We start from the raw sequence: 20,260 nt of genomic DNA on the forward strand, positions 1-20,260 counted from the left end.
ATCTTCTTTGTATAAACCAATGTGGAGCAGAAGTGTTGTCCAATAAAAGACCCACTGTGGAGTGGTTTGCTAGGGTTCTTGGTCGAATATTTACTTCCCAGACTTTTACCACCAAAAATTGTGAAGGCAACCATCAATTGAAGTGATAACTCGCTTCATGTACCAGTGAATAGTACGTATATATATTTAAGGAGATGTTTTATCTTTTCAACAGAGAGCATCCTTCTTTATGAACTACCTACACCCTAGCTGAGTGCTACATTTTCTATAGTAAAAGTCAGTTTAAGGTTTCTTAAGCAGCTTTTCTAATGTCAACTGAAGCTGACAGTAAACCTTCACACTTAGGCTTTGCAGTAGTACGGTTCAGTCACGTCTGGGTCTAAGTGGTAGTGAAACAATCTCTATCTTTTCTAAATAAATATGTGACTCTCACAATGAGTTGAACATTGCATTTATAAATATCCACATCAGTGTAGATGTACACATCTATATGCTTAATACTCAGTACAACATTTTAATCATTTAGGCCCTCAATATGACATTGGCGGTAAGTCCCGCTTACCGCCATGCCGACTGCTGCCAACATACCGCCGCCACAGTGGTTTACCACTACCCATATTATGACCCACACATACCAATCCGTCACTATACAGACACACACATAAGTCCACCAGCCCAAAGGTCAGTGATAAATTGGCAGTACCAAAACCCACACCGTTATGCCAACAGAACTACGCCCACAGCATTATGACCCACGAATCACCGTGGCGGACATTCAATCACGGTAAACTATTGGCAGTACAGGCCACCACACTCAAAATACACACACACACACAAAACAACACCAAATTGGGCAATTCAAACTACACACACCTGACACCCATACACACACCACACCCACACCACTATAAAACACACACCCACATTACCCACAACCCCTTTCAACTCAAGAAAATTGATAACTGAGGGAGAGACGCACCAAGAGCACCCACAGAACCAGAGCCACAGAAAACCATTGCCCATACACCATCCACACACCTCACAGAACACACCCCAACACATCACCCCACACACCGTCACACACACCACCCACTACACCCATGGCACCACAAAGACACCCCAGGTTCTCTGAGGAGGAGCTAAGGGTCATGGTGGAGGAAAGCATCCGGGTAGAGCCACAACTATTTCGATCACAAGTGCAGCAGACATCTATTGCTAGGAAGATGGAGCTATGGCGGAGGATCGTGGACAGGGTCAACGCCGTGGGACAGCACCCCAGAACAACAGATGACATCAGGAAGATGTTGAACAATCTAGGGTGCATTCCGTAGTAGCAAGATACCAGATAGCAGTAGAGAGGACTGGCGGTGGACCCCCGCCTCCTCCCCCACAACTAACAACATGGGAGGAGCAAGTCTTGGCAATCATGCATCCTGAGGGCCTGGCAGGAGTAGCAGGAGGACTGGACTCTGGTAAGACAAATCTCTATTACTATCATACCCCCTACCTGCATGCCATCACAAACCCCCACCCCTACCCTCACCCCATCACTCCACCACCTCACATACACTGCACCAACACAACCCACCCCTCTCACTACCAAGCCCTGCATGCAACACCAATGCATGGATACCCATTACAGACCTGCATGGACACCCATCACGAAAGCATGCACACTTCAGACAATCACCTATCCAACCAAATCACCACTCACACAAGCCTAAGCTGCCAGGGCAATCACAACCATAGAGGGCAACACACCCATGCACAAGATGGCATATGCAGAAACAATAACACTGCATTTACATCCCCACAGGTCCCCCACACAACGTCACCGGAGAGGAGGTGTCAGCAACATTCAGTCCCCCCAATGAAGAGGCCCACAGTGATGACAGCAGCTCCGCACGCCTGGATCAGGATGACTGACCTGGCCCATCAGGGACCTCCGGATATTCAGCTACCCAGACACAGTCCCATACCACCACAGAACCTCCCCATCAGGAAACACCACCACAGCACCCACCCAGTGGACCCATACCTCTGTCCCCAGGACACGCCAGTCAGCAGTGTGCCCACCACTACAGGGACCCCAGGCAACCCAACAAACACAGGACGATCAGGGACCTGGGGTCAGTGAAGTAAACACACGGTTCAGGGGACAGAGGCACAGGACAACAGGGAAGCTGGGAGGACTTCTGTGTGACAGGGGGACAGGCCCAGGGAACCGACACTCCACAAGGCACTCACCAACATCCTGGGAGCATACCACCATTCCCAGGAGACGATGGGCCAGATACTGGACGTTGCAGGAGAACATGCAGCTGCAGGGGATCAGGAAGGGCATCAACGGGCCCCTGACACTAGCCACACCGATGAATAGCCCTCCACCTCCGCTGACGCTAATGGACAGGAGGCCCCGCCACAGGAACAACAGGCCACCAGCACCCCTCCCCCTGCAAAAGGAGAACCACCCCACAAACGTTCCCTGTGATCCAGGCAGAAGCCAGAGACTATTGCCAAGACCCCCGCCAGGAAATGAGACTCTCCTGATTGTCACCCTTGTGTCCCACTCTGTCACCCTGTCCACCTTGAACTGCCATTGCTCCCCTTCCTATGCCCCCTTGGACAATGCACCTGTGATACAAATAGACTGGATCTTTTACCTGGACTCTCCTCCACTACCCCCAGCCTATAGCAATAACCCATCCACTTATTAGCACACAAATAAACACCCTTGTAAAAAATACAAGTATTGAGTCTGTCAATTGATTGAACTATGTATTTGTTTAACAATTTATAGAAATTGCAATTCAACTGTACAGTAATGTATCCATAGGTATGACCTGTATTTTGCTGCAGTCAATACACCAGGAGCCACAGTGGGGCACATATATCTGTAAATAGACATGTCAAAGGGTACAGTAAGTGGCCATAGTAGTGGGAATATCAGCCTGCCAGTGACAATATCCAATACAAAACTGTCAATGGAAGGTGAAGTTACAGTGTCTTACCTGTGTGTCACTATTGTACAATTGATGTTCTATTGTCCATATCCTCATCCTCTGCCTCCTCTTCGTCACTGTCCACAGGCTCCACCACTGCCACACGGCTATCTCCAGCCTTATCCTCGTGCAGAAAAGACACCTGGCAACGCAAGGCAAGGTTGTGCAACATGCAACATGCCACAATGATCTGGCACACCTTCTTGGGTGAGTAGCACACGGAACCACCTGTTAGATGGAGGCACCAAAACCTGGCCTTCAGGAGGCCGAAGGTTCGCTCTATAATTCTTGTTCGCCCATGTGCCTCACTGTAACGTTCCTTTGCCCTTGTCCTGGGATTCCTCACAGGGGTCAGTAGCCATGAGAGGTTGGGGTAACCAGAGTCACCTACAAATATCGAGGGATATCCTGTTAGCCAAACACTAACTCTTAGAGCCAAACTCATACCCATACACCAACATATACTGGGTGGGAACCATGGGCTCACCTATGAGCCACACCCGGTGCCTCTGGAGTTGAGTCATCACATATGGGATGCTGCTATTCCTCAGGATAAAGGCATCATGCACTGACCTAGAATACTTTGCATTGACATGGGAGATGTACTGGTCCGCCAGACACACTATCTGCACATTCATAGAGTGAAAGCTCTTTCGATTTCTGAACACCTGTTCATTTCTCCGGTGGAGGGACAAATGCAATATGTGTACCATCAATTGCCGCAATGATGTTGGGGATATGTCCCATTGCATAGAAGTCAGCTTTCACTGTGTCCAAATCCTCCACCTGGGGGAAAATGATGTAGCTGCGCATATGTTTAATCAGGGCAGACAACACTCTTGCTAGTACTATTGAGAACATTGTCTGTGACATTCCTGCTTCCAAGCCCACTGTCACTTGGAAAGAAGCAGTTGCCAAGAAATGGAGCATAGATAGGACTTGCACAAGAGGAGGGATCCCAGTGGGGTGACGGATAGCAGAGATCAGGTCTGGCTCCAATTGGGCACACAGCTCTTGGATTGTGGCCCTGTCAAGTATGTAGGTGAGGATAATGCGCCTGTCCTCCATTGTTGACAAGTCCACCAGGGGCCTGTACACGGGAGGATGTCTCCCTCTCCTATTCATCTGCAGCGGTTGCAATCTAGGGGGCAAAGCGATGAACATCTGGTCAGTATTCAACATTTCTCAAATGTACAGTGCATTGCATGTTGTGACTGAAACAGTATGTTGTTGTATAGGCCCAAATGGTGCCTATGTGTGTTGTGACACAGTTAGGTGCCATGGCCTGCCCCCCCTTGAAATGACGTCCACCTGTACTGTATGGAGCGAGATGTGGAAATGAGGTAATGCCGCTGATTTTATGCGCCGTTGCGGGAGGCCGTCAAGTACCGCCGTGCAACTCCTCATTGGTTGTCATTGGGTCCTATGGGTTACAGTAGCCAATGGTGATATACGCCGGTGGTGACGGTATGCACTGCTGCGGATGTGACCACCATTTTCTATCTGTACACTCACTTGCTACCTGACCTTTAACAGGAGAGGACCTACACTGCATATGCTGCTATGACCTGTGTCTGGAACCGACCATGGCTCGTGTCACTGGGGAAATGTCCCCTGCCTTCACTGCGGCGGAGTTGGAGAGACTGGTGGATGGGGTCCTACCCCAGTACCGAATGCTGTATGTGCCTCCAGACCAACAGGTGAGTACACTGTGAGCAGGATGCTTGGGGCATGAATGCATGGAGTGCTGTATGTGAGGGCCTAGTGCAAGGGGGTATGGTTGAGGGGTCATGGGCAGCGTGCTGCATGTATGGTGGGCAATTTATGTGTGTAAGAGGATGGGAGGGATATGGTGGGGCATGAGTGTAACAGGCCAGACGGTATGACTGATACATTTTTTCTATGTGTATTTCTCTGCAGGTCAGCGCCCATCAAAAGAAGGGTATATGGCGTGCCATTGCCAAGGATGTGCGGATCCTGGGGTTCTACGGCAGGCGAAGCACCCACTGTCGCAAACGGTGGGAGGACCTGAGGCGCTGGGCAAGGAAGACGGCGGAAGCCCAGCTGGGGATGGCCTCCCAATGAGGAAGGGGTGCCCGTCGAACCCTGACCCCCCTCATGTTCAGCATACTGGCAGTGGCCTATCCGGAGCCGGATGGGTGCTTGAGGGCATCACAGCAGCCACAAGGGGGTGATTACAGTTTCACATCATACTACTTATGCATGGTGTAATGGTCTTCGGGTGGGGGATGTGGGCCTGTTGGTGCCCCTAGGCCAGGCTGGACATTGCAGGGTAGGTTCCATGTTGGGCAGGGGCTGATGAACTCCACCTCCAACCAAGCTAGTGGGCATCCACTACTGGGCAGGGCTCTGTGGGTCTCAGGTATGCTGCAATTGGCGTTTGGTTTTTACTGTCCATGGCCTGGTGACTAGCATTGTGACTGGTAATGCACTGCCTAGTGCAAAAGGAGGTTCCCTGTGTGTGTGTGTGTGTGTGTTGTGTACGCCAACAGTGGTATTGCTGCTGCCATTGACCAAGTGTATCCTCTGTCTCTTCCCCCCTTTTTGTTTTGTCATCCTGTCCTTATGTGAATTAGCATCATCTGGTGGAGGAGCAGAGGCCCTGGTGATGGAGGGAGCTGTATCTCACAAGAGACCCATGAGGCAGAATCCACTGACGGTGAGGGCACCAGTGGGATGGAGGGCGAGGGGAGCCACACGGCGGAGACAGGAGGGGACAGTTCTGAGAGTGATACCTCCTGCGATGGAAGCTCCCTAGTGGTGGCGGACAGCTCTGTGGCCACCCTAACTACAGGTACAGCCACCACCCCCGTACAGGCACCGCCCTGCCAGCAGCCCCTCAGGAAGTTTCCCATGCCCGCTCACCCATGAGGGTGGGCATCTCCGTAGCCGAAGGCACCTCAGGCCCTGCCCCAGTTAGCCCTGCTACCCTGAGTGAGGAGGCTATTGACCTCCTGCGATCCATCTCTGTTGGGCAGTCAACCATAGTGAATGCCATCCAGGGTCTGGCAGGCCATTTGTAACAAACAAATGCATTCCTGGAGGGCTTTCACTCTGGCATGGCGGGCCAACAGAGATCAATCCAGACTCTGGCCTCCTCCCTGATGGCAGCCATTGTTCCTGTCTCTAGCCTCCCCCCTCCAACTTCCTCTGCCCAGTCCCATTCCCCTGAACCCCAACCTATCCCAAGCACACATTCAGACCAGCATGCACCCAAGACAACACACAGGAGTGGCTCAGGTAAACACAAGCACCACACATCATCCCACAGGCACTCACACAAACACCATCCAGAAGCAGACACACCAACATCCACTGCCTCCACTGTGTCCCCCTCCTCCACGTTGTCCACGTCCCTCCCTGTAGCATCTCCACTCACACCTGCATACACTACCTCCACATCCACTGCCTCCATCACCATCACGCCTATCACTACACGCCCCTCACTGGCAGTCACCACCCCCACATCCATGCACACATCCCCTGTGTTATCTCCCACTGTGTCTGTGCCCCCTCCTCCCGAAGTACACAAACACAAGCACTCAGACACCCAACAGCCATCCACCTAACAACAGCATCCAGCCCATCCACCTGCACCCAAACACAGCCGACAGAAACCTCCAACAACCACTCCCTCTTCCTCCACTCCCAAACCTTCATCCTCCTCCCACCCCAGTGTCCCTAAGAGGCTTTTCCTCTCCACCATTGACCTCTTCCCTCCTCCTCCCCTCTTTCTTCATATTGGGCCAGGGTGGTCAGAACCCAGGCTAGCACCTCAGCCACCCAGTCCACGGCCACAGTAGTGTCGGCAGCTATTGCAGGTGGGAGAGGCTCCAAGGAAACACCCATCAGCACTGGCAGTGTGCCTGCACCAGCTGCCAAGGGGAAGGGCAAGGATGCACCACCAGCTGGCAAGGGCAAGGAGGCACCAGCAGCTTAAAAGGGGAAGGGCAAGGAGGCACCACCAGATGGCAAGGAGGCACCACCTTCTTACAAGGAAAAGGGCAAGGAGACACCACCAGATGGCAAGGGCAAGGAGGCACTACCAGCTTACAAGGGGAAGGGCAAGGAGGCACCACCAGATGGCAAGGGCAAGGGCAAAGGGTCTGCCCCTGCAGGCAGGAAGGACAGGAGGCCTGGTGCTGGGACTGATTTTGAGCCCCCACCACCAACCATGGTGCTTTAGCCATCCGAGGCTACAGGGGAAGGGCTGGAGCCTCTCCCCACCACTGGTGATACTGCCACCAGCACTGGCACTGCCACCACTGAACAGTCATCACCGCCAGCGGGCAGTGTGTAGTCCTGCCTCCATGGACTGTAATGCATCCTGACCACTGGAAATCGTGTGATTCTGCCACCCAGGTGAGAGACTGTGACCTTGCACTCCGCAAGATCTGCATCACAGGGCACAAAGCCCCCTCCAGAACTAGTGGAAGAAGGCATCCACTCACCCCCCCTTGCCAGGATGAAGCACACTGGGCACAATGTCCCCTCCAGAACAAGTGGAAGAAGGCATCCACTCACCCCCTCCTTGCCAGGATGAAGCACACTAGGCACGAAGCTCCCTCCAGAACCAGTGGAAGAAGGCATCCACTCACCCCCTCCTTGCCAGGATGAAGCACACTGGGCACAAAGCCCCCTCCAGAACCAGTGGAGAGGCCATCCACTTGAGAGACTGTGGCTTTGCACTCCCCAGGACCAAGCAGTGGACAAACCACCCACTAGAGAGACTGTGTCCTTGCACTCCCAAGGACCAAGCAGTGGGCAAACCACCCACTTGAGAGACTGTCGCTTTGCACTCCCCAGGACGAAGCAGTGCGCAAATCACCCACTTGAGAGACTGTGACTTTGCACTCCCCAGGACCAAGCAGTGGGCAAACCACCCAATTGAGAGACTGTGGCTTTGCACTCCCCAGGACCAAGCAGTGGGCAAACCACCCACTTGAGAGACTGTGGCTTTGCAGTCCCCAGTACAGCGCACAGGGCTTGTTGCCCCATCCAGGACCAGTGGCGTTGTGCCATTTTCCGGCTGAGGTGCCCTCCCATTCCCCGTCCCCCCGAGGTGCCTGTGTATTTTTGACCTGATGCCCCTTCAGTGTTCTCTCCGTGTGGATGAAGGAGTCAGGTGGGGCCTTGGCCTATGTGATGTGGCCCTGTGGCCCACGTACATTGTGGACTGGGCAGTGTCCCTCTATTTGTATATATGTAAATACTGTTTTGGTTTTTAAGGATGTATTTCTAGTTTTTTATGTTATTACTCTCACTTCAATCACTTCCTTTTGTCCTTGCATTATTCCTGAGGGCTACGGGGTGGATATGTATTGTTATTGCATCTGTTTGTGTGTATGGTGTTGGGGGTGGGGGTAGGGGTGTTGCATGTTGTGTGTGTGTGTGTCACTCTCTTTTTCCTACCCCCTCCCCTGTGTGCTACATGGCAGTACTCACTGTGGTCGTGTGCGCCGGCATTGGTATTCATGGTGTAGGAGGAGATAAATCAGCATGGGGAACTGCAGTTCGGGCTCCATCGCTTCTTGGTTGCTCCCTGCATGTCCAGAGGTGAGTTGTTTCCCTTCTGTGTTCTGTTTTTGCCGTGCTTTTGATGTCGTTGGTACCGCCCCGGAAAAGGTGGTGGATAGGCCTGTTGTAATACTGTGGGTGGTACATTGTCTTCCGCCTGGCTATTTCGGTTACCGCTGCAGTGCTTGTTGCTACTGCTGTGGCGGTAGGTGTGTTAAAGTGGCTGTCTGTGTGGACAGTTTCCGCCGTGGTCATAATTCCATTTTTTTTACTGCCGGCTTGTTGACAGTATTACTGCCGCTTTATCACTGACCGCCAGGGTTGTAATGAGGGTCTTAATGACTAATCACTGCATTCTGTCTACTAGCTACAACATAGCTCAAGGGGCAGTTTAATATACTGAAAGAAAACAGAAACACTCATAAAGCACCTTTTCTAATTTCAACTAAATCATTTAGTTATTTATTGGCAGAGTTGTATAATTTCTTTATATTAATGACAAATATTTCATTTATATTCTTTTTTGCTTTTGATCAACATGCTGTTCAGTTTCATCCACCCGATATACGCTCACTTCTTTACTAATACTTTTAAAAATAACCTGCATTTCACTACACGTACCTATTAAGTGTGCTTCTTGGAGTGTATGTTTGTCATTCAGTATCAGTTAGAATTTCTTCTCACCGAAAAATGCACAAACACCAAGCACAAGAATGGTAATCCACTCTCACACAAGGCAGCCATTAATGGCAGCTTTTTCAACTTTGCTTTCAAGGTTACTGGTTCAGGAAACCAATCACAATCTCTCTTTCATGATAAACCTATGTTCTACAAATTATGACTGGCTTCTATAGTTAATCCTTTCCAGCACTCCTCAAAAGATAGCCCAATGTGTTAATAATTTTCTTACGGATCCGCTGTGAAGCTCAGCGCTCTCCCGTGTAAATCTATGGGCAGATCCATGTGGGAGTACGAAAATCATTTTTCCAATATGTTAAAAAATAATGCCATATGCACACCTTCTATAAAATAGATATAGCCACACCAAATAATACTTTTAATTCATTATTGCTACTAAATTTGCGACTGCGAAGTCACAGTCTAGTCTTTTTCTATTCCCTTCCCCCTCATGCTCCTGTATCTGTGTTACCATGGTAACACAGTCTGCAACATTTTGCTGCAGCAGATCATAAGTTCATAACAGTTTCTGAGTGCACCATGTTTGCTTATAAACCAACATTAGCAGGTGTGGTTGAGTTTTTGAAACAATCAACATATCACACATACTAATACTGTTTTCCAATTTGTCTAAAGCCTATCCAACATTTACTTACTGTTCATGCATTCTCACTTCCTAGCTCTATGAACAAACATATGTAGAACAACTAATCAAATGTGTTCTTTCAAATTCTAGTGTTTAACGTCTATTTTAACTGAATCTAATTTCAAATCTGCCTAATTCCTCTGCATGCTTCTCCTGGGTGCTAGTCCAGATTTCCTCCAAAATGCTCAGAGTATGGATTGTGGGACACAGTTTGTGTTTTGGGCCAGAGAGAGGGCAAGAACAAGTGGTATAGACAGAGACCTAGGTTACTCTAATGTGGATATTAATTGGGTTGGCCAGAGATGGCCAAAGTGGAATCAATGGCTCCCTTTGGTTGAAACCATTAGAATTGTCAACATCCAGACCTTATGATTGTGCACTGTGGTGGCAATGATTTGGGCACACTTACAGGGGTTGGTTTGCAAATCCTAGTGAAAGATACCTTTGGAAGATTAATAACACTTTTCCCACACACTGATGTTGTTTTTTCTAACATTTGCCAAAGTCAGAAATGGAACTGGTTAATAGAATTCTGCCCACAAATAGGCAAGTCCAGGAAACATCTTAATTAAACTGTTTCTCCTTTCCTCATGGACCATACCACATGCTCTTTATACCACACCAATTTACGATTTGATATGGATGGTATATACAAAAATGATGTAGTTCACCTAACAGACAACGCCAACAGAGTGTTCCTGCACAACTTGAGAAACTGCATCCTGTTTCATGTGCAGTGATCACCTACACATCATAAACACAAAGGCTCTTTTCAGAAACAATCCTTTTACCATACTCAGATTTATTTATGTATAAATACTTAATTGTTTAAATCTCAATTGAATGTACGGATCCACTGTGGATCTCGAAAACAAAAAAAATAAATTTTTGACATTCTTTACACCTTTTTTCTCAATATGCCATATTTATGGGAACCCATGTGGTCAGGGAATTCCTACCTTGCACCCTGCGTAAGCAATACGGCCAACATATGAACCCTGTGACCCTTTCCCAATAGAATAAAATGACACCAACAATTCTGCCTCTCAGGTTGTAGCTACCCAAGATTACACGAGTATCTGTGTGAGTGTATAAGTGTTTGTCTGGGTCTGACAGTGTGTGTGAGAGGATGTATGTGGGAATGAGATTGGGTCTCAAAGTGTGTACCTGGGTGTGAGATGGAGTGTGAGAGTGTCTAAATGGGTGTGAGAGTGGCTGTGAGAGTGTTTGTCTGGGTGTGAGAGTGTGCCTCAAAGAATGTCTATTGGTGTGAGAGTGAGATTATCTGTCTGAGTATTTAAGATTGGCTGGGAGGGTGTCTCTCTTTGAGCCAAATGTGTGTGAGAGGATGTCTATGAGTGTGAGAGTGGATGTGAGTGCCTGGATGTGAGAGTGGGTGTGAGAGGTTGTACCTGGGTGTGAGGGGGAGTGTGAGAGTGTGTCTGAAAGAATGTCTGTCGGTATGAGAGTGAGTGTAAGATTATCTGTCTGAGTATGAGATTAGAAGTGATTAAAACTGCCTGTCAGATTATCTCTCTGGGAGCCACAGTGGGTGTGAGAGTGTATACCTAGGTGTCAGAGTGAGTATGAGAGTGTCCAGGTGTGAGAGAGGATGTGAGAGTGTGTATCTGGGTCTGACAGTGTGTGTGAGAGGATGTATGTGGGAATGAGATTGGGTCTCAAAGTGTGTACCTGGGTGTCAGATGGAGTGTGAGAGTGTCTATCTGGGTGTGAGAGTGGCTGTGAGAGTGTTTGTCTGGGTGTGAGAGTGTGCCTCAAAGAATGTCTATTGGTGTGAGAGTGAGATTATCTGTCTGAGTATTTAAGATTGGCTGGGAGAGTGTCTCTCTTCGAGCCAAATGTGTGTGAGAGGATGTCTATGAGTGTGAGAGTGGATGTGAGTGCCTGGATGTGAGAGTGGGTGTGAGAGGTTGTACCTGGGTGTGAGGGGGAGTGTGAGAGTGTGTCTGAAAGAATGTCTGTCGGTATGAGAGTGAGTGTAAGATTATCTGTCTGAGTATGAGATTAGAAGTGATTAAGACTGCCTGTCAGATTATCTCTCTGGGAGCCACAGTGGGTGTGAGAGTGTATACCTAGGTGTCAGAGTGAGTATGAGAGTGTCCAGGTGTGAGAGAGGATGTGAGAGTGTGTACCTGGGTGTGAAAGTGTGTGTGAGAGGATGTCTGTGGGTGTAAGATTGGATGTGAGAGTGAGTGTGAGAGTGGGTGGGAGCGGTTGTACCTGGGTGTGAGAGTGTCTGAGTGTGAGAGTGGGTGTAAGAGTGTCTGTCTGGGTGTACGTGTTGGTGTGAGAGGGTCTGTGTGCGCATTAGAGTGGGTGTGAAAGTATCTGTCTGGGTATGAGAGTACGTGTCAGAGGATCCATGTGGGTGTCAGAGTGGGGGTGAGAGTGTTTTTCTTGGTATGAGAGTGGGTATGACAGGGTCTATGTGGGTTTGACAGTGGATGTGAGAGTGTCTCATTGGGTATGAGAGTGTGTGTGAGAGTGTGTCTATGCATGTGAGAGTGAGTGTGAGAGTGTTTGTCTGGGTCTTTGAATGAGTGTATATATATGTACATATATATATATATATACTTTGAACATAAATCCTTAACAAATCATTAAGGCTCCAGCACTCCACGATGGTTTCAGGAGTTTATTTAAACAAAGCAGGAACGCGTTTCGGCGTGACCGCCTTCTTCAACCTGCTGGCCGCCATTTTGGCCCCCTTTATATATCCTATGTGTTACCATTCATTTAAAGCAATACACTGCTTTTAAAAACATAATAACACCCTTGATACAATACATGTGAAAAATATATAATACATGTGACACAATATATTAATGTGACAAAAATGTACCAGTATATAATGCAAAATCACTGATAAGTATTTACCAGTTCTAAATAAATCTTAATAAATCTGGTTAAATTACAATTAATCACAGAGAAACTAATTACGTATATATCTTTAAAGAGATCCACAGAGTCCAATCAATTTATATGATTATTGCATAAGGCATTGTTAATTGGGACAATCGTTAATAAGCAAAATCTCATGTATACAATCAAAATCTCATAATAAATATAATGAACTTATTCTTGTCACTATATTATCCATAATTAATCAACCATATCACCCTAAATGTATATATAACTCTTCACTCGAGTTCAACCCTACTGGTTCCCTTGAATCAAATGCCAATATATATCTGGACTCTAATTTCCTCAGATGTTTCTCCCTGTCTCCTCCACGGGTATCCTTTCTAATGCCATCTATTACACTGTACTTAACATCTTCTACGCGACCTCCATGAAACTCGTGCATGTGTCGGGCAACCGGATAAGACTCATCTCTATTGACTATAGCCCTCAAATGTTGTAAAATTCTTTTGTGTACCTGTAGTTTTGTGCTACCTACATATAGCTTTGGGCAAGTGCATTTTAGAATATAGATTACATAATCACTTCTGTAGTCATATCTGCCTTTGATGGTATGTATTCTTCTGTGCGTTTGTTCAATGGTTTTAATGTTTTCCCCATTTTTGCACGCCTTACATTTGGTACATTTAAAGAATCCATCCTGTGTCTTTAACCAACTCTTTTTCGAAGGTTTCTCTTGGCTCACATCATTTTTAACCAAAATATCCCTCATCGATGTTTCTTTCCTATAGGTTATCGTCGGTCTATTACTTATTAATGTGCCTATGACTGGATCGCTTTTAAGCATATGCCAATGTTGTTGCAATAACTTTCTTACAGAGTCATGGGCAGTATTAAATGTGGTAATAAATCTCACAATCCCTGCGTCTTTTCGTTTATTCTTTTTCTTGAACTCCGACAAATTGGTTATCTTATCTGTAGTGAACAATAACTGTTCCCTTGTGCGGGATTTCACTCTTGCGATACTATTCTCTAAGATCTCGTTAGTATAACCCCTCTGTTTCAATCTTTCTATCATTTCACTCTCTACATTTGCATAATTTAATTCTGTACTGCAATTCCAGCACCATTGGCGATTAGGTGCAGAGAGAGAAACGCCGAATGAAGTGTTTATATATATATATACCTATATATATATCAAAAACGAAGTTATCCTCATGTGAAAGCGCACTCCCAACAGGTTATATAAACGGGAAGAAAAAGCAAAGCCAGCAACTCACAGTGAATTCTTTAAGCAGTTTCATTATTCCAGGCCTTAAGTTATAAAATCATCTCTGGACACGTGTTTCAAGGTCAATCCTTTCTTCAGCAGAGAAAAATATAAGTGTTTCACCCTCGTAGGTGCAGCCAGTGCTGGAGGTGTTCCAGGCATCTCTTTCTTACTGAAAAGACCGGAATGGCTTCAGCTTGTCTAATTACAGGCACCTGATTAGTCTCTTTAAATACTAGTCCGCCCCAGTGGGCCTCTCAAGTGAGCAGTGCATGCTGGTTGTGGTGGTCCTGCAATTTTTTCATTTTGCCCCAAGTGGGTTGCTGGAGCCAAACGAAATAATGACCCAAAGTGCAAAACCTTTGTAGGCAAATCCAAAGTAAAATTGTCAGATTTGCTATGAATAACCCAACCTGATTGCTCTTATGTGACAATCCATTTTTAGTCACACAGACCTGCTTCGATGTGCAGTGGTGCTGCCTTCCCGGCTGGACAGGCCGGTTAATTATCAAAAACGAAGTTGTCCTCATGTGAAAGCGCACTCCCAACAGGTTATATAAACGGGAAGAAAAAGCAAAGCCAGCAACTCACAGTGAATTCTTTAAGCAGTTTCATTATTCCAGGCCTTAAGTTATAAAATCATCTCTGGACACGTGTTTCAAGGTCAATCCTTTCTTCAGCAGCGAAAAATATAAAAGTGTTTCACCCTCGTAGGTGCAGCCTGTGCTGGAGGTGTTCCAGGCATCTCTTTCTTACTGAAAAGACCGGCATGGCTTCAGCTTGTCTAATTACAGGCACCTGATTAGTCTCTTTAAATACTAGTCCGCCCCAGTGGGCCTCTCAAGTGAGCAGTGCATGCTGGTTGTGGTGGTCCTGCAATTTTTTCATTTTGCCCCTAAAGACCCTATGAAAAAATTAATGTGGAAAACGTGTTTTGGGACCCCCCTTTTTCTCGGCCCATGCTTGACTGATCACCCAGAAAGTTTTAAGACAATAGCTGAACAGACTGTTGTATTAATTTCGATAATTTTTTGAAGATTCGTCCAGCAGGGCCAAAGATATGGGCAAAACAAAAAACGCTCTTCCAATGGAAACTATGTCCTAGCTATAACTACCTACTGGCGCCCGCAGTATGCAATTTCAATAGGGATGTTTAGACATGCCTACAGCCTGAACTGCTGGAATTACACCAAATATTGTAAAAAGGTCGCTTCTGGTCCAGAAAGCTCTGTTCAGTAGTTTTTGAGATATTAAAGTAAAAAGAAATATAGATATCTTGGTGGAGTCTAAGCACAGATCTCATGGTGAGACTTGATTGGCTGCCAGCACTTCAACCAGGAAGTGCTTGCAGTCATGTTGTGACCAATATACATGATAGTACCTTCTGAATGATTTACAGAGCTGATAACAAGAACTAAAGCCTATTTTTGGGGGAAAATGCACTTTAGGAAATGTATATACATGTTCATATATAACATGCTGTGGCAGTCATTACAGGACTCTGGGACTCGGACCACACTGAAATGCATTGTCTTGAATGGCAGATTTCGAGGGTCAAAAAAAGAAGAACATATAAAGGGTGATAACAGATTTTAGTTAGAATATAAATCATTTGTTGACGGTATCATACTAATTTAGGAAAGGTGTTGTGTGATAAAGTGATTTTACCTAGTGAAAAAGCCGTCTGCCTGGATTTCCTGAATCATGATGGAGAGAAAACAGTTTTCTCATGATTTTTCTACAGAGGTTATGGAAGGTGCTCTAGAAACTAAAATGAGAGCGTATTTTCTGTAAATTACCATTATCTTTCTCAGCCATGTGAGAATGAAGCCTGACATTCTCAGTGAAACATGCACTTCCAACAGGAGCAGCCTGTCAAGTTGATTCCCTTGTGTTGTACTGTAGCCTCCCAGAGTGTTCTAAAGAACAACTAGAGCATTAACAGTCTTACTTATGGCAAATGTGTGGCACACCTGATGCCATCTTGATTGAATCAGACTGGTAAAACTCAAAACATTTAATAAAGTAAGGAACAAAATGAGGAGGTTCATTTTGTCATAGAAATTATGGTTAGGGCTGTAGAAAGAAAAATTAGGACCCGATTTAAGTGAGTTCTCAAATATCTTCCTGTACTATTTCATTAAAACATTCTGATATATGACGTGACAAATATGTTAGTACTGTCCTTGATGTCACAGTGATCATCTATATGTACCAGCTTGTGCACTTTGTTCATCACAGTATTAATAGTTTAGTTGCAAAGTGTTTTACACATAGTAAGTTTGTGAGACTAACCTCGAGCACAGTACATTCAGGAACTGTGGAACGGAATGTGTATACATTTGTTTCAACCCGCAAATATCAGCTAAAAAGGAAGACTCTTCTCATGGTCAACCTGGGAATCTGCACTGATAGTGCATTCTATGTTGTATGGCTGCTTTCATTGAACAATTGCACCTTTTGAGTCATATGGAGTGATGGATAGATGAACTGCCTTGCCCAATGAAATTTAATATACCTTTCCCCAGTTGAATTTGTGGCATTCATTCTTCCCTCACCCTCCTTTTGGCAGTCTCCCTCCAGACCCCACGGCAGCAGCCCAGCCCCATCCTACCTATCTTGCTGAACTCCTTGGACTCTGAGAATTATAGCCCTCCCTACCCTTGTCCCTTTGAGATGCTTTGCTAAGACTTAGAGATTTTTCCCTTGACCTAGAGAAGAAGACTCTTTAAGAATTATCTATGTCACTCTGAACCCTAATTTATAATAAACACCCTTGGACTTTTTTTGAGACTGGAGTTTCCCTTGTGTGGCCACATTAATCATGCTGTCATTCTAAAGTGACTGTTGTAAAGTTGATAACTCTGTTTCCACTCCTCTATGCTGAGTGAAAAGATTAATTGACCTTGTCCAGAGCATTATCCTGAGAAAGTATATCCTACAGCAAATCTGGTAGCAGAGGATTGTCCCCCCCCATGAGGGGTGATGCTAAAGTTAGGCATTGTGTTAAGGAGCTAGAATTATTGCCATGTGACTTGCCTACTCCAAATTTTGTCCTGTGTTTCGTTCCAAAGATTGATGAAGTTCCAGGGTCGTTCCTGTGAAAAACGGATGTGTGATTATTAATGGAGTTTGCGCTTGCATTCCTTCTATTCTGAGATTGCTGTAAAGTCTGATAGTGGGAAGTGTTTTGCAGAGTTTCTTCAATTGTGTGTTTGTGGGCCTTGTTGCTAAAAAAAATGTCAGTGGTTGTTGATGGGTCTGTCGTGGCCTAAAATCCCAGGATAACACACAAGTGTAGAAGACACTTAGTTAATTTATTGTTTGCAGTGAGGTGCTTTTCGTGGAATGTAGTCGACAGTGGCAATAGTTTTTGCCTGAGTGAGTGTGGGTTTGGTTGGTATTAAGTGAATCTTGAATGCACATGGATGACCTGTATTAACCAGAGTGAGATTTGATGGTCAAGTTACATGTGTTGTGTATCTTCATACTGCTTTGGTTACCCTATCCAGTAGTGAGCAGGCAGGTTGTTGGTTTTCACTCACAATATTTTGCATTAGGTGTGTTTGACAGTGATTGTGTGAAAGACAACTGCAGAGCAAATGAGTTGCTGCAATGAGAGAGATTGACGTCATTGTGTGTTGTGCTGGTATAGTTTGGTTGGTGTGAAGCCACGCTGCTGTTGGTGGATAGTGTCATGTTGGTATTGGTTAAGAACACCAAAAAGAGGATTGTGGAATTAAAATTACTTCCTGATTCAAACTAAAAGTTATTGTGATTCATTGAATTTGATTGAAAATGTAGTTCTTTGCAGCATTAAAAAGTGTGTTGAGAGGAGATTAATTTATTCCAGTGAGAAAGTGTACAGATACCCCACAGAAAGATACTCCAGGTCATTATGTTATGTCCAAAAAGGGTCTTCATCATGTTTGTGACTTGAACAGTGGAACAAAATTACAGAGAAGGAAGATTCATTAGCATTTTATTGTTATGAAACTTTTAATGTAAGACTTCTTGAGAACCAGAGGCAAGTAATTTATGAGATGAAACTGCATAAGAGATCTGCACAATTTAAAGCACTTAAGGCCTGATTAGAAGTTTGGTGGGTGGGAAGACTCATCTGGCGAGCCTCCGACAGGGAGGCTGCCACCATGCTAGCAACCTCCCTGCCAGACCCAGTACGACTTTCCTACTGGGTTGACTGGCCCAGCGGGAAAGTGGTGGCAGCTTTGTTGCTGGCTCGTAATCGAGGGGGCACCAGCACCCTCGCAATGCTAACTGTTTACACAGGAAACAGTGAGCATTGTGAGGGTGCTGGGCAGGGGGACCCCTGCTCCACCCATGCCAAGTGCATGGGCAGTGCCCTGTGACTCCCTGCCCCTGTTTTCTGCCATCCTTCTCATGGCAGTGATACCGCCATGAAAAGGCTTGTGAAAAACCTGGTCATAATCAGCAGCGCGGCGCTGATTCTGACCTCCGCGAACCATTAGCCCTTCGGAATCATCAATCCCAGTGGAGACGGCAGTATCCTGGAAGTCTGACTGCTGGGGTTGTAATGTGGTGGGCGGACTGCCACAGAAGCAGCGGTCCTGACCGCCATGGCAAGACTGGCGGTCTGAAAACCACCAGCCTCGTAATGAGGCCCTCAATATTTGAGTATACATAGCACGTCAGAAACTGTATAACAAGTATGAGAATAGAATGCAGAAAGCATTAAAGACTTTTGCAGAAGCAAGATGGGATGACAACCAGTGTATGCTTGGAGATCAGAGATTATTGAGGGAACTAGATTGTATCCAGATATTATTTGTGAAGTAGGAGAAAGCACTAAACAAAAGAGTAGGAGAAAAACAGAAAAGACAACAGATGCTGAGAAGAAAAAGACTGAGTTTACAAGAGTGATTCGGATGATGAATTTATATATCAGATAATACTAAATCATCCTCCTCTGTACCATTCTGTAGAGGTAGGAGCATCCAGTGAAGCTGCATGAAATGTAACCCCCAAAAAACCTACTGCTTCAGTTGAACAAAACCCAATTCTGATAGTGCCAGATACAATTGCAAATTCAGTTACACAGACTCCTAGTGTGAATCAACTATTTCAGAGCTTTGGCATAATTCAGCCTGTACAGAGTCCTAATATGAATCAGATTATACAGAATTCTGACATGAACCAGTCAGTACAGTCACCTTATGTGAATGAGCTAGTGCAGAATTTTGACTTGAATTAGTCTGTGAACATTTTCCCATATCAAATGTTTCTCAAGCTCAACCAGGACAACTTTTCAGTACTACATTATTAGGGCAGAGTGTAGGAATGACAATTCCCCAGAACCAGATGAATTATGTTAGTCCAGATGCTTCAACAGTTCCTGTAACAATAGGTCCAGTTGTTCCTTTGTGCGCTCCAGGTACATTTGGAAGCAATGCATACTCATTAAATATCCTGACTGTTTCCGATATTTCAGTTACATCCAACGGGATGACGCCAAATAGTGTACATAGATCAGTATATTCAAATGATTCAGAGATTGAAAGAATGGATTTTCTTCTGAGACCATTAACCCGTACACGGATTTCAGATCCAACTTTAATGAGAAGTCAGACAGGATTTACTCCTGATGCAAGGTTTCCTCAGAGATCCTCACCCTATTTTGTGCCCAGATCAGAGCAGACGCCAAATGTTCATTGTAGTACCCCACAAGGAAGAATAACTTTTAACACAGCTGAAGACAGGTCTATTGAAAGTACTCCGAATCTCCAAACTGCAGGTCCTTCAAGAGCAGAAAGGTTATAGGATAATTCAGTAAGTTTGAGAGGGTTTACTGCACAGCAATTAAATGATTGGCTGAATAATTTGAGTCCTGAAGGTGCAACAGATGAAGGGGGTTGCAGAGCAAAGACAGACAATATTCCAGAGAGAGAATCATCACTGAATGTGCCCAGATTGAAATTAAATGAAATGTTATTAGAAACCTTAGACACAGCCCAATTACAGATTTACTCAGAGGAAGGACCCTGGTTCCTGTGCAAAAGCATTATCAAATGTGCAGGACAGTCTTATGAAAGGTTATCTGAAGTGGCCAAAAAATATGATGTGGATTTGGAAAAATCAAAGCCCTTAGGAGTTTAGTGACAAGGATATAGCAAACATGAGACCTCCTGGAATGAGATTGCAGATTAGATAACTAATCACGTATATCTAAAAATGGGGAACTTTAGATAAGTGGGAAGGTAAATG

The sequence above is a fragment of the Pleurodeles waltl genome, chromosome 4_1 (genome assembly GCF_031143425.1).
Source record: "Pleurodeles waltl isolate 20211129_DDA chromosome 4_1, aPleWal1.hap1.20221129, whole genome shotgun sequence".
Classification (NCBI taxonomy): domain Eukaryota; kingdom Metazoa; phylum Chordata; class Amphibia; order Caudata; family Salamandridae; genus Pleurodeles; species Pleurodeles waltl.